The 13,775-nt window shown below is 36.9% G+C and overlaps 1 protein-coding gene across 4 annotated transcripts in view; it reads right to left on the bottom strand.

The window, feature by feature from the left end:
• The window catches only part of LOC128888480 (klarsicht protein-like), a 71,275-nt gene extending 70,230 nt beyond the window's left edge, over positions 1-1,045 (bottom strand). For 2 of the 4 annotated variants that reach the window (XM_054145358.1, XM_054145359.1), the window contains exon 1: positions 541-1,045. The gene's annotated coding sequence lies outside the window, so the exon portion shown is untranslated. The remainder of the gene's footprint in view (positions 1-540) is intronic. The other 2 variants (XM_054145355.1, XM_054145360.1) reach the window with 2 other exon arrangements.
• Between the last annotated feature and the right edge of the window lie 12,730 nt (positions 1,046-13,775).

Below are 13,775 nucleotides of genomic sequence, written 5' to 3'. Positions count from 1 at the left end.
TCATACTCGATATGAAATTAATCCTGCACAAATTTATACACCAACTGAATACTATCCAAATAATGAGTTAATAAATCGTTACATAGAACTGATGTAGGATCACTTATTTTTTATTTTTTTTTTTTTACGAAAAAGGAAAACACAACATTAATTGCTATAATTCATACTCGATGTGAAATTAAACCTGCACAAATTTACACACCACCCAATCCTATCCAAATAATGAATCGATAGATTATGACACTGAACTGACGTTGGATCACTTGTTTTTTTTTTACGAGCAAGGAAACACACACAAAATCACATAACAGAAGTATTCAAAAGGTGTCGAATGACATATAAAGTCTCTTAAGCAATTGCTAGGAGCCATGCACAATGAAAAATGAAACCAGCACGAAATTACGAACGAACTACCCAAATAATGAATCGATCGATCGTTATACAGAATTGATGTTCAATCACTTTTTTTTTACCAAGAAGAAAAACACACGAAATCACGTATAACAGAAGAATCCAAAGGGTCGTCCAGGTAATACGCACCTCGAAGTAGGATCCATCGCTGATCGATCGGTTCTCGGAAGACGCGTCGGTGTCGGATAGATCCGCTCTGACCGTGGCTGGATCCTCGCAGTATCGCGATCTCGCGGCTCTCTGCTGTCTCGAGCGGCTCGAGCGCGTCGAACGTGCCGACTGACTCGGGGATTCCCTTCCAGAACCCCGCGAATGTCTGCGGCTGAGTCGAGGCTGCTTCGTGACTGGCTCCTCGTCGCTGTCGCTACTGCAGCGGTAAGGTACAACGTTCTGAAACACGAAATCGCCGAATCACTTTATCTGATAATCCTCTCCGCGCTGGCCAGCGGCGTAAGACTCCCAACATCCGACATATGAAGAGGTTCTTTACTCCGAGTTAATAATCGGTGAAGAATATCACCTCGAGGCTGGAGGTGTCCACGCTAAGCTCTCAGAAATCTGAGATACGACTAATTTACCATACCACTTAGTGGAATGGTAGGGGTACTCTTAAGCGTGCCCCTTGAGAACGACTCGAAAACCGTTTCGTCGATACACGTTGGACTCAAAAGGATGTCTGTCTGTACGCTTGAGCGGAATTTTTAAAGCATTTTAATTATTATTATTTACGTTAAAAAATCCATTTCAGTGGAGCCAATGTCTACGAAAATATGGATTTAAATTTCCTCTTACATTTATTTTATATAACATTATTATTCGTTTCATTTAGTTCGTTTTTTAAATAATTTTACTAATTACTGTTTTGTAATAAAATTGAAAAGGTGTATAGCGTTAAACACATCGCGATTAGCGTTTAGCAATATTTTTAAATTTATTCAAATGCAAACCCTGAAATATCTCGATGCATGAAAAAAATGGACCTATTCCATTCTCAAGTATAACAGCTCAGAAATGGAAGAATTCGTATAAAGAGCTAAATTTGTGCTATTTGTAAGTTGTAGGATTACTTATAGTTACTGATGATACAGTTCAATGGGATGATATGATACAGCAATACAAAATATCATCACAGTTATAGTACACTTGTGCCATTCATACACAGTAATGACAGGATTAAGTCGACGATACAAAAATTAAATAATGAGTATAAAATAGATAAACGTATATAGCCATAGAAGTTGTTGGACTTGGATACAGCTACATGGATAAAGCAACTAATATATTTGCAAAACATAGTACTTTACGTAACGCGAATTCATTGACAGTAAATCTGATACGTGCACGTATGAAAATAGCCTTCGGTACATTCAAATGACCGTATTAATGGACAAACAAAAAAAGCTCTTGAAAAAGAGTATATTTAAATTTGACCTCGGATCATAGATCAATACTTTGTCGTACAAATCCCAGTCGTTAAATGTGTCGTCGTTAACCGTACCATAGCGAGACACCAACGCCAGGAAAAAGGTTAGAGAGGAAATCACGCGTACACAAAGCGCGAAATGATTTTTACGCGGCATCATTTTTATCCCTTTCAACTAATTTTACTTTGGCATCGGTCCAACCAACTTTTCCTACGTTCTCCAAAAATTCATACAGCGTCTCGGCTCTCCACTGCGCGAACAAAAACCTTCGTTGGGTACGCGTGTCAAATTAGAAAAGCGTTAACACAGATGCTTTTACGTTTCTAACGCCGAGTTCTGACGAAAATAGTAAAATTCCGACGGCTGGACGTCGTAAATTTGTATCGTTAGGGCGAAGATAAAAATTACAAAATAGGTTTTGAAATGCCAACGTCGTAAATACGTAGCGCGTAAAATAAAAAGATTTTCATAATTAGTATATGCTTGCTTGTAAGCTAGATAATAGATAACCAGGAATAGAATTTGAAGTGACGTGAATTGTTTTGTTGTCAATCGAAGAAACGAAATTCAGTGTTTGAATTACTGGTACTTTTTTTTTCTTTTTCTTACATGGGTTCAGTTCTCCCTAATCGTCTTCTAAACAAAGTAACCAATAGTTCAAACGCAACTTTCGTTACACGTTCGATTTAATGTGACACTACTCCACAAATAACATTTCTTATATGCTGAATATTTCGTTCATTCTACGGACCCGAGATTCTGCAATTATTTTTAGAAGTGTATCTTCAGCTGGTCCTCTTTCTATTTTGCGGACATTTTAGCGATGGCTGCCTTAGAAACTTTAAAATTAGTACCACACGTATGTTGCTTTAACGCGCAACAAAATAGTTGCGAATGTAGAATAAAGAAATTGCCAGAATCGAATGAAATACGAAGCGAGTTACATTTATTTCTAAGGAATTGCGTTATATCTAAATAGGGTGAAAGATAGAGGATCGGAAAAGAAGGCTATTTCGAAACATAATATAAAGGAAATCACTTACAGTGCAGATAGATCAAAAGAAAGGGAAAGAATTTGTAACAAAAGACCTTAAACTTCGGGAACAGGTATTGTTTTCTAATGAATGCAAATCTAATATATTCAAATCACATGGTAGAACACCGATCTGGAGAAAACCTGGCACTGAGACGGATGCATGTAACCTACAACCTATGGTAAAGCAAGATGGTGATGAAATAATCATTCGGATTCGTATGGTTGCTTCCGAATTAATTAATGAAATCATCGATGAACACATGTACCGAAATATATATCGAACAAAAATGTTGTTTAAAACTTGGCAAAATTAAATCTCTCTAAGAACACGTAATTGCAAACACGTGTACTCTAACAACTAGAACTATACAAAATGCCAATAAATAAACGAAAGAAGTCTCCGATAAAAATTGCCGCCTGAATCATAAAAAAAAAAAAAAAGAAATTAAAATTCACATCGAACAAATGAAAGCTCGCTAAAATAATTATCAGGCACAATACACGTAGCAGATAATTTAATATAGGGTGTCCCCGTCTAAATGTTACCCTCTCCGGAGTGCTGATACTTTCGTCGAGCACTGCACGGAAGTGATCTCCGGTTTCTTTCAAGCCGGCAATTAAATCTAAGTAAAAGCGAGCCTCGCGAAGCACGGCGAGTCAATTTCCACGCGAGAGCACAAAGATTGAAGACAATCGCGAGCGCGGAATGGTACCTGTTTAATTGAAGACTGATTCATCAGGGCCGCGTTTAAATCGGCGATAAACGTTGCTCCATGATAACGCGATTGGAAGGCTACGCCATTGGACACAACGTGGGCAAACGACACAACGTGACTAACGAAAGATGTTCGATGGACGCGACTGATACAGTACTGTATAGACAACTCGAGTATATCGGGCGACGAATAAATGCAAGATTAATGGCCGATTTCACCGAGCGCCGACTAAATTTAGAAACCGCGATTTATAGGATTAGTCGTGCGCTTTGAATAGGGAAATTATTGCCGCATCAATGAGTTGCATACGTTAATTGGATACACCCTTCTACGTCAATTTCTTACTACACGTTCGCCGTTCGAGTGTTCCGCGAAATTGAGATTGCGTTTCGAACGATCGCGCGTGCTCATTATGAAGGATTTTCCAAGGAAGATAAAAGATTTTCCAAGGAAGACAAAAGATTTTCCAATGAAGATAAAAGATTTTCCAAGGAAGACAAAAGATTTTCCATTTTTTTTTTTTTTTAAATATAAAGATATTTTCTCGAATTGTATATTGGGTCCAATATCTTCGGGAAGCTTTCTGGTGGTAGCACAATTGCACGTTCATACAAGCTCTGATCTTTATTGAACAGAAACTGATCGAAATGATTCTTGACATCGTCATCATTTGAAGTAACCGTTTTAAACCAGCCTTATTTTAGTAATAAATCGTAAATATAAAACATTATACCTGCAACGGACATAAGAATACAATGAACCGCTGTTTTAATAATACAGAGTAAACACAAACGCATAGCATAGATGCATAGCAAATGGAGATAATAGATAAGCCACGAGACAAGATCGACGGGTAAGGATAACTGCGAGAAGCAATGAGATTTTATTTGTTATGTATCTGGTACGGTTAACCATAAATTGAAGAAAATGATGACATGTGAATTTTAATTCACATAGCCATGAGACAAAATCGATAACGGGTAAGGATAACTGCGAGAAGCAACATGATTTTATTTGTTACGTATCTGATACTACGGTTAACGATAAATTGAAGAAAATGACAATCGTGTAACGTGAGTTTTATTCCGACCAGATAATTTCTGAACATTTTAAACGTCCTTTTTGCACGTTAAGATTACAGACGTATCCTGCCAACCAATTGCCTGCTTTTTGCTCGTCCCGACGACGTTAATTATATAAACTAATTGGCAGGGAAGTTTCTATCGACAGATGTACCTATACGCGATGCAACGTAATGTTCTAAACGTGTTTAGAAGTGATCGCCGCGGTAGGACTTTGCATCACGCAAATGATCACGTTTTACGAGGTTGATCTTCTTAAGGGGTTAACTTAATTGCCGGTCAAAGCCGGGTGAAAGGCGTAACTGTGAAAACATTCCGATAACAATCGCCGCCTGGGCTTAAATCACTTTAAACTGGCTGGTGTATTGCTCGAAGAAGATCGCAATCTGTATATAATTTATAAACTTTCTACGACATACAAATTCAGAAAATGTTCACCTCGCCCGCGCGACAACTCATTGTACGCTCAACTTCGGTCTAATGATTTATTTAACGTTCCGTGCGCTCTTTCGAAACAGGACCAAAGTTATGTTCCCACGGGTCGGGATTATCCGCGCGTGATTTCAACGAAAGTGATGCCACGGTATGTAGTTGCTGCGATAATTAATTAAAGAGACGGAAACGAAATTTTATCTCGGTTAAAACATTCGAACGACGAGAGAAAATATAGACGAGTATTACGGAGTTACGCGTCGAATAGATATTGGGTTGGCTAATAAGTTCGTAGCGCTTTAGTTTTTCTTTTATCCTAGAACGATTTGTATGCTGTTTGCCAAAGTGTTTAATTTTTTATTATTTTTCAAGCTTAGAAACGGATTTTCCAGGAGGCAAAAATCAACATTCACGACATCCGCTTTTCTTCGCTTTTCGTCGAGATTTGCCTTGATGAGATCTTTTTTTTTTTCCTAATACAAGCAACCTAATATAATTAAGAGGTATACGTCGTCTTGCGAAGAAAGTACAATTTCATTTGGTAAAATGTCGATATATTAACATGTGTCCTGAACGTTACACGAACTCTTAGAGGGTTAATCTATAAATCATTTATGGTTTACGTTTTTGTAAGTATCACTTATATCCGACGACTAAGCTTGTACATTTATTATTGTGGAACTTACTTAGCGAGGAAACGTGTACGTTTGAAATTTTCTGTAAGTGTCGATTCAACCCTGCCTATTGTCTTCTGGTCAACTTGCAGAACGGACAATCAACGTACGTGGAAATGTACTCACTCAGAGAGAATGCAACAGAGTTCCAGGTAGAGTAATTAAACGTTTCGACCCCGATTCCTTCGATTGAGCAATAACCTTAAAACGAGACGTTGTGTGTCGGAGGAAAGCATTGGATACGCGCGAGGTTTGCCACGGATCGAAGCTTGCGGAGAACGAAACAAAAGCCGCATATTTTATAATCGCAAGCAAACGAGCTTGCGATCGTTAATCGATTCAGGGCAAAATTATGGAGAACGGGAATCGACTAGTACAATTAATTCGAAAGGTCGCGCGTTGCAACTAAACAGGTTTGGTAACAATGATTGCCAAGTTCTATAATTAGTAGGAGAAATTCAATGGTCGAGGTAAGTACAATTGAAATAATGATATGGCATTTGGAGGAATCGAGGCCAGTTTCGGTCGTTCTTGTTCAAATTAATTCGATAGTTTAAAAATAAATATTAATCAATAATGGTCTACTCGTACTACAAACGAATTCAATCATTTATTTAAACAATCGTCGGGAATTCATTTATCGATAGAATTGGTTCTCCTTTCATCTGTACTGTCCTCTGGACATATTTTTTTGTAAAATTCAAAACAATTAATTTCACCGAATATAGCATCAATTGGAGCCAAAACTTTTGGAAACAATTAATTAAATAATTATTCAAACTACGATTGGAATCGTTGTCTTTCTCCCGTTGACTCTTAACATATTCGCGACCGGCAGATATTTTATGTTTCTAATACACATCATCGCAAATCTGTATCGTTAGGGCGACGATAAAAATCACAAAATACATTTTGAAATATCGATGTTGTAAACATGTAGTGCACGAAGTAAAAAGACTTTAATAATTTGTTCACAACCAGGAATAGAATCTACAGTGACATAAATTCACAACCAAACTTGCGAATCACAAGCAACTTTTACACGAATAATTTCTGTAATTAGCCGGAACATAAATTTTCGTAAGAGAAAGCTAAAAGTATCGCACGTTCTGTAACAAAGACTGCAAAACTCGGCAATTTACAATTTAAATTTGACTCGTTATCCTTTTAAAACGTTTACGTTTTCATTATCTCTGACTTCCCAGGAGATATACTGGAGAAGTTTTGAAAGAGAAAATCGAAGATAAATCTATCCATCTGCTTCGCATTTTCTAATTAAAATTACGTGACTGGGATTCTCTAACAAAGATTAATTGTAAGCAAAGTCGCAGCCATCAGTCATCGCTACGTCAATTATTAAAACAAAGTGAGTATACACCCTCGTTCATAAATATGTAGACACTTGTTAACCTTCGATGAATAATTAATATACTATATTATTAAATTAAATTATTACTATACAAATTTTGTTGCTAAACCCTGTATCGAATGTGCATTTAACAACATTTAAATAATATTTCTGAACGGGGGTGTATGTATAAATTTAATACAATGTATAAATAAATACAAAAAGAGATGGCTAAGAATGAAGAATATAATTAATATAAAAAACAGAAACAGTTACACGAGAGTAGTACAATTTTTATTTAGAACTCGCAGAGCTTTCAGCTGTGACATTACGAATCAATAGTTCGCTATCTAGCTTCCTCCGAATTATAATTAACCAACCTGTACGACTAACCAATTGTAAGCTTCAAAGAGACTTTTATATCTACTCAGAACTAACACGCTTAAACAAACAGAACTAAAACTCGATTTAAAATCCACGGTTTCCCTTTAAACTTCACGTTGACGTAACGTAACCTACTTATGCGAAACGAAAAGCGAGAGAAGTCTATCGCGAATACTGCGAGTAAAACATAACACTTGGGATGAAGATGGCGGAGAATGCGCACAGAGAAAAAACTTCGAGCAAGGAACCCGCCTAGAAACCGATTCAATCAACGCACTTATGCAATCATCGCCATCGAGTTTCTCAGAATCACTTCCAGGCCGACAGCTCGCTACGCCCGTAAATAAAGTTCATGCCGATCAACGGGGTAGAACGGCCGTTTCGAAGGTGTTGTTTCGAAGGAAAAGTAAATCACTCACTTGCATGTTCCGCAACGATAGATGCAATTGCATCGACGACCAAAGCCAAGCAGGTAACATTGATCGATCGGTGTTATCCTTCGAGATCATTTGTCGCACCCTCGCCACTTTGTGACACGAAACGAACTGACGATCCACTGAGGATGGATGGACGACGACGCGTCCGTTTACCTGTTGCCGAAGGGTAGACTTCCTTTGAATTTCACCCTACCACGAATCCCCTCGGTCGAAGACAATTTTTGGCGCCCTCTTTCGGTACGGAAACATTGTAAACGTCTTTGCATAATTGTTACTTTAAAATGACTAATTTTGTCAATTTTTTTGGAAGTTATTTGTAAGTTGTAAATTGAATTGAATTTATTTTGGTTGAAAGTAATTTATTTTTAATTTAAGAAACGAATGTTTTTGATTAAACTATAACTAACTTTATCGTTACAAAATTTTTTATTTATTATGAAGTATGAAAATTTAAATTATATCATGATTATAGTAATTTTAATGATTTTTATAAGTTATGAGTTTAATAATTTTTTCGATGTTAATGATTTGTATAGACGTTTTGGTTTTAATAAATTTGTTAATTTTATTCAGTTATCAATTAACTTTACTTAATTTTAGAGGCTTAGTAAAACGACTCCAGATTTGTTGAGGGACTCTGGAAAAGTTATTGAAATAGTCTAGAATTGTGTTGATAAATACTGACTAATTTAATATTCATCTTCCAAACATCCTTAATTAAATCGTAATCACATTATATCAATTGCATTACGAGTGACTACGTTTTCCTGTGTGTGTTAGGTTGTAGAATTATTTCATTTTGTTTAATTTTTACCTACTAGACTTTGTGGAGACTAACATATTCTATTATACAGAAATTTTGTTCAAGAAGATTTCTGCTTCAGAATTTTGCTTTTTAATACAACATACATGTATTGTCCGCCATTGCTACGCTGACAGGAGTATATTGTTATTAAAAATCGTAATCCTGAAGCCTGAAACGCTACATTTACTGTGTTGTAATTTAGAGAACCTGCCCAATAAAAATAAAACAATACCGAATGCAGTTTCGTAATTGTATCCTATAATATATTTGCCTTTCTTTTGAAAGTTCCCGTACATCCACTAACCAGAGATACCTAACGTAAGGATACCTGTACGCAGGTGAAGTGGAATTACCCAGCCATTGCCTTCCGTAGCAAAAGGTCTCATTGAGACAGGTACAAAGACAATAAAAGCGCACGATGTACTAATACGAGATTAACCAGGACTTAAACGAAAGTCCTGTCATTTTTGAAATTACGGGTAGAAGCTTCATTGAAGTCGTCGGACACATGGCTTTGCCAGGTTTTAGTACATACTTTTTGTGCTATTAGGGTGTCCGAAGAGAATAAGACAATAACCGAAGGCTAGTGCAAATTGTAAAGCTTCTTCAATTTAAACCTCTTACGCACGAAAGAACCTGCGTTAATTAACGAAGAGGAAAGACTTCTAGGAGTTTGAAAATTATTTCATGAAAATAGTTCTGTATCCATGTATGGAGAGCGTGTGAATACCGTATGCGTTTTTCACTTTGTTTTTAGTGTAGTGTTCTTAGTTCGTTATTATATTTAATTAATTCTTGTATTCTTTCATTACTATGTACTTGTATAATCGAATAGTAATTTGTCTGTTCCGTATTAAATAATGACGTCAATAATTAGTTTAACGCCTAACGCTTTTACATTTCATAACATGACGTTCACTTTTCGGAAATCGATCATTCGTTCGATTGCGATCGTTCGTGTTTCTAGTAGAACAACGTATAATCCAATGTGGAATATAAACGAAACATTGTGGTTTCACTCGTATTTTCAACGAAAACTGTTGACCTTCCAATTTAAGGAAAGTACGGATTGTGTGTTTGATTGTATGCGTTCGACGATCACAAAGACCACTGGACCGATTTAGATGGAACTTTCATTGCTGGCTTCTGTATAATCTCTCAAGTGTCGTAAGATACATACTCATGCTATCTAATTAAAACTGTTCCATCACTCGGCAAGAAATCTACCTTGGAAACAAAGGTCCATTCCGAAAAAAGCCAATAATTGTTTTGTATTACAGTATTACATGCACACTACAACCTCCATAGTGTGTCGTTCCAAACCGCGACTGCAATATCCGTGCCTTCCCTTGTAAGCTTAGCATTCCGTGGCAATATAATGCTAAGAAAGCATCTCGAGGGTTAATTATTCCAGGCAACGTACAGAAATTAAGATAGTTTTACAGGTATAGTACAGGTATAGTTACAGGCATCCGTTACATTGAACTCGTTGAGTTTACGCATAAATTTGTGCCCTTTTACGCCGAGCAGAACTTTCTCTCGCAAATAATAATTTCTTTCGATTAGTTAACTCGCCGTCTCCCGTGGAAAGGTTAAAGGGACCAAAGTGACGCCAATACATAGTATTAAAAGCTCGAACGTACGGACGATACTCAACGTAAACTATCGTGCCCGTAACGAAATTCTAGTCACGACTGTGTTACAAAGTTTCACGCGCCCCGTAAATAGCGTCATTGCTTGAATAAACATACGCTGAATGGGCAGCTTAATTGATACTAATTTTATATCAGAGATTACTTGCCACCTTTGATACCATAGTATAACTGGTTGCTATGAAAAACTGTCTCGAGACACTGAAACCTCAAAAATCCAAGTGTTGTATAATTTTGACAACATTGATTTTAGATAACATTGTACGTAGCGCGATCTTTCTAGCTCCTCGTAGTAATCCGAATGAACGAAGTCGATCAAATGGACGAATACTACAGTTTTGTACGTGAAATCTTCTACGTCACACCTGTGACAACGAGGGACACCGAGCCATTGAAGAATGCGATTGCCCGTCATAGGAAGTTTCACAATTCACGGTGCTACGGCCACTGTGAAAAGTGCTCGCCTCTATAATCATACCTGAGCCATCCGTTCCTAGAAGGTCGAAAGGTTCGACGCAGTTTGCGGCAGGTAGCCATTGTAATAAAACAAAGCCGACTTTCGTTGTTAAACGATCAATGGTTAACTAGAAATTGGTACACTCGGAACGTAATGAAACGTTTTCCTGAAAGCGTTTTCCTTTTCCTTCGATTGCTGGTCGACAGTAAAAGTGTCCCTGTCAAACGTTGTAAAGCCGAGGAGCGAAGGTATTTAAATTACGAAGGTAACCGTCTCGATATCGTCTAAAAATGGTGGCCACAGATTAATTTAAGAACTTAGATTTAGATAAATGCGCACGTTTGTTTAGGCGTTTGTTTCTTTTAACCGTTCGGACTCGGAGCCATTTCGTTACAGAACGTGCAAACAGGAATTACGTCGTGTTACATGACGTAACTAATCAAGCAAATTGCAGTATCTTCTAAACAGTTACCTTTTCGTTATATACATAGGTCAGTATTTTTATTTATAAAGAATGTCTAGCTCCACTACTTAATGCATAAGAATGTACCTCGTTCTGTTTAAAAAAACAAAATTGATTTTCATATATCCTCGACGCGTTCACCTACGGAAAAACTAATAACACCAGAATTTTCCCCACTCGATACCATTCAAGTTTGTTACGAAACATTTTTCGCTACATGCCAGAATACCGAAGTTATCAAGATGTCAAAATCGGCCGAGACACCCTGTATATCTTAATACACGTACCATATTTTCATTTGATTTTTCGTGACATTCGAATAGTAACCTCCAAGGAATCATTGAGTCCGGTTGAAACGTTGTTCATAAAGTTTAAAAAAAAAATAAAGTTGCGCTAGCCCTGCTCCACTACCCAAACACTTACTTCCATTGTATCACGTGCCATCTCGACACGCCTTCAATTAAAAACGATACCGTAGAAGATTCATCGACGCAATCGTAAAGGCACTTACTGCTGACAATCGCAGAAATATGTATAGATGGAATCAGGAGATAAGATTAACCGATAGAGACAAGGAACTGATTAATTAAAAATATTGAAAACGTAACAGACACGTTTCATAACTCAGAAACTGCTCGATTTTCCATTCCGTGTTTATCAATGTAATACTAATATTTTGACGACTACTAAACGTAATTATTTTAATCATTTTTAAAGTATGCTCCTGAAAACTATCTCTAACGAATTAATTTACGAGATATTCCGGTGGTTATTAAACACGTGAGAAAATCAAAGAAAACGAGCTCCGGTTTCTGCCTTCTGGAATATTCTTATGTTTCGAAGAATGTGGTAAATTTTTGTTTAGTATTAAAATCTGAATTATTTGGAAACATGTTTTATATTGTTTTCCTCGCCAAAATGATAAGAAGAGTCAGCAGAGAAAATATTCAAATAGGAGTTCGTTAACGCTTCCGATATATTTATTGAAAGTTTGTTATCGCAAACGAAGTGTTTAGTTTTCGCTAAAGTGAAATTTATGCATCAGCAATTCTGAATCATCGGCATAAAGTAATTCTACTCGGCACGATCGTCTCGAAAGTTTCGTTTATCCGTACACCATTCGAAATTCATGGTATCGATATCCTCGTTTCCACGTTTCGCTAATGTTTACGTTTATGCTCGTTAAATTTTGAATCGTACGTCGCGGATGACCGACCAATAATCAACGTTCAAAGCGTAGATAATATGCACCGTAAATCGATAATTATTTAGGACACGGTTAAGTTTCTCGACGACCAACGGCGCAGAGTGGTAAACGGTTTCTATAAAGATTCAGCGCGAGTCTCCTATTCGGAGAAAATTTCAAAAAGAACAACGACGAAATGGTGACATTAACGTTAAGTCCGACAAGTATTAGAATAGATTTACGATGGCTAATGAATCCTATCAATTTCCTCGCAAATCACTCGCAAACACCAAAACAAATTATTATCTACTACTGATCCCGTTGGGTTGAGCGTATCGGAACTGGTCGCGCGACAAGTAGCCAAACCGTAATAAAATAACAAGCATAACGAAAACGAAACCGAGTCCCGTATTACGAGATATGGTCTGTTTGTCGTAAACACGTGGCGGTAAACTTTCACGAAACAAAGTTTACACTTTCGCGAATTATTAATGCAAGCGTGAACGAGAAAAAAAAAAAAAAAAGAAGAATATGGGTCTCAGAAATGAGTTCCCCGCGAGCGTTGATCATCCTTTCTAGCTCTTAATAGTACGCACGTCCTCAACCTGTTCGCCTGGAAAATTATCTTACGGTGAAAATACGATGTACGAGCGTTCCGCGGCGTGGAAAGCCACCGACGAAAATGTTTTTCTCGTCGGTGGTCGCGCGCACTTTCGATAACGTTTATATGGTTTTTTTTTTAACGGGCGGATGGGTGAAAACGAAACGCTTTAGGAATGAGCAAATATTGAGAATGGGGGCATCGAAAGCGCGAAACATCCTGAATCTTTAGACGTATTTGCAGAAGTTATTTTGACAGATATACGAACCAGTTCGTTTCGTTTGCGAATTAAAAAAAGAGCTAGATTATATAATAATAAGGATTATTAAGGCTCAAGGAATAATATGGAACAAATGGCAGGAAGGAATACGAAATAAAAATTTCTGATTCAGGAAAGTAACGTTTCGAAGAATTAACAAAATATTTACTTAGAAATCGTGTCGATAGCATTCTTTTCTATTACTGCAACATGGAAATTTATAATTATGACTGTGATAATAACAGCTTTGAAGATGACTCAAAACCAATAATTGAATGTTACATTAAAGAATGAAAAATATTTATTTGCGATTGAAAAAACTGGGTTTTCGTTATTGTTTCGCAGTCGCGAGCTTCTGTATTGATATTCTGACTGTAAAATGTATGAAGTTAAATATCGAAAAAAAAA

Source organism: Hylaeus anthracinus, unplaced genomic scaffold (genome assembly GCF_026225885.1).
Source record: "Hylaeus anthracinus isolate JK02 unplaced genomic scaffold, UHH_iyHylAnth1.0_haploid 11994, whole genome shotgun sequence".
Taxonomy (NCBI): Eukaryota; Metazoa; Arthropoda; class Insecta; order Hymenoptera; family Colletidae; genus Hylaeus; species Hylaeus anthracinus.
This window is presented reverse-complemented; position numbering and strand designations above follow the sequence as displayed.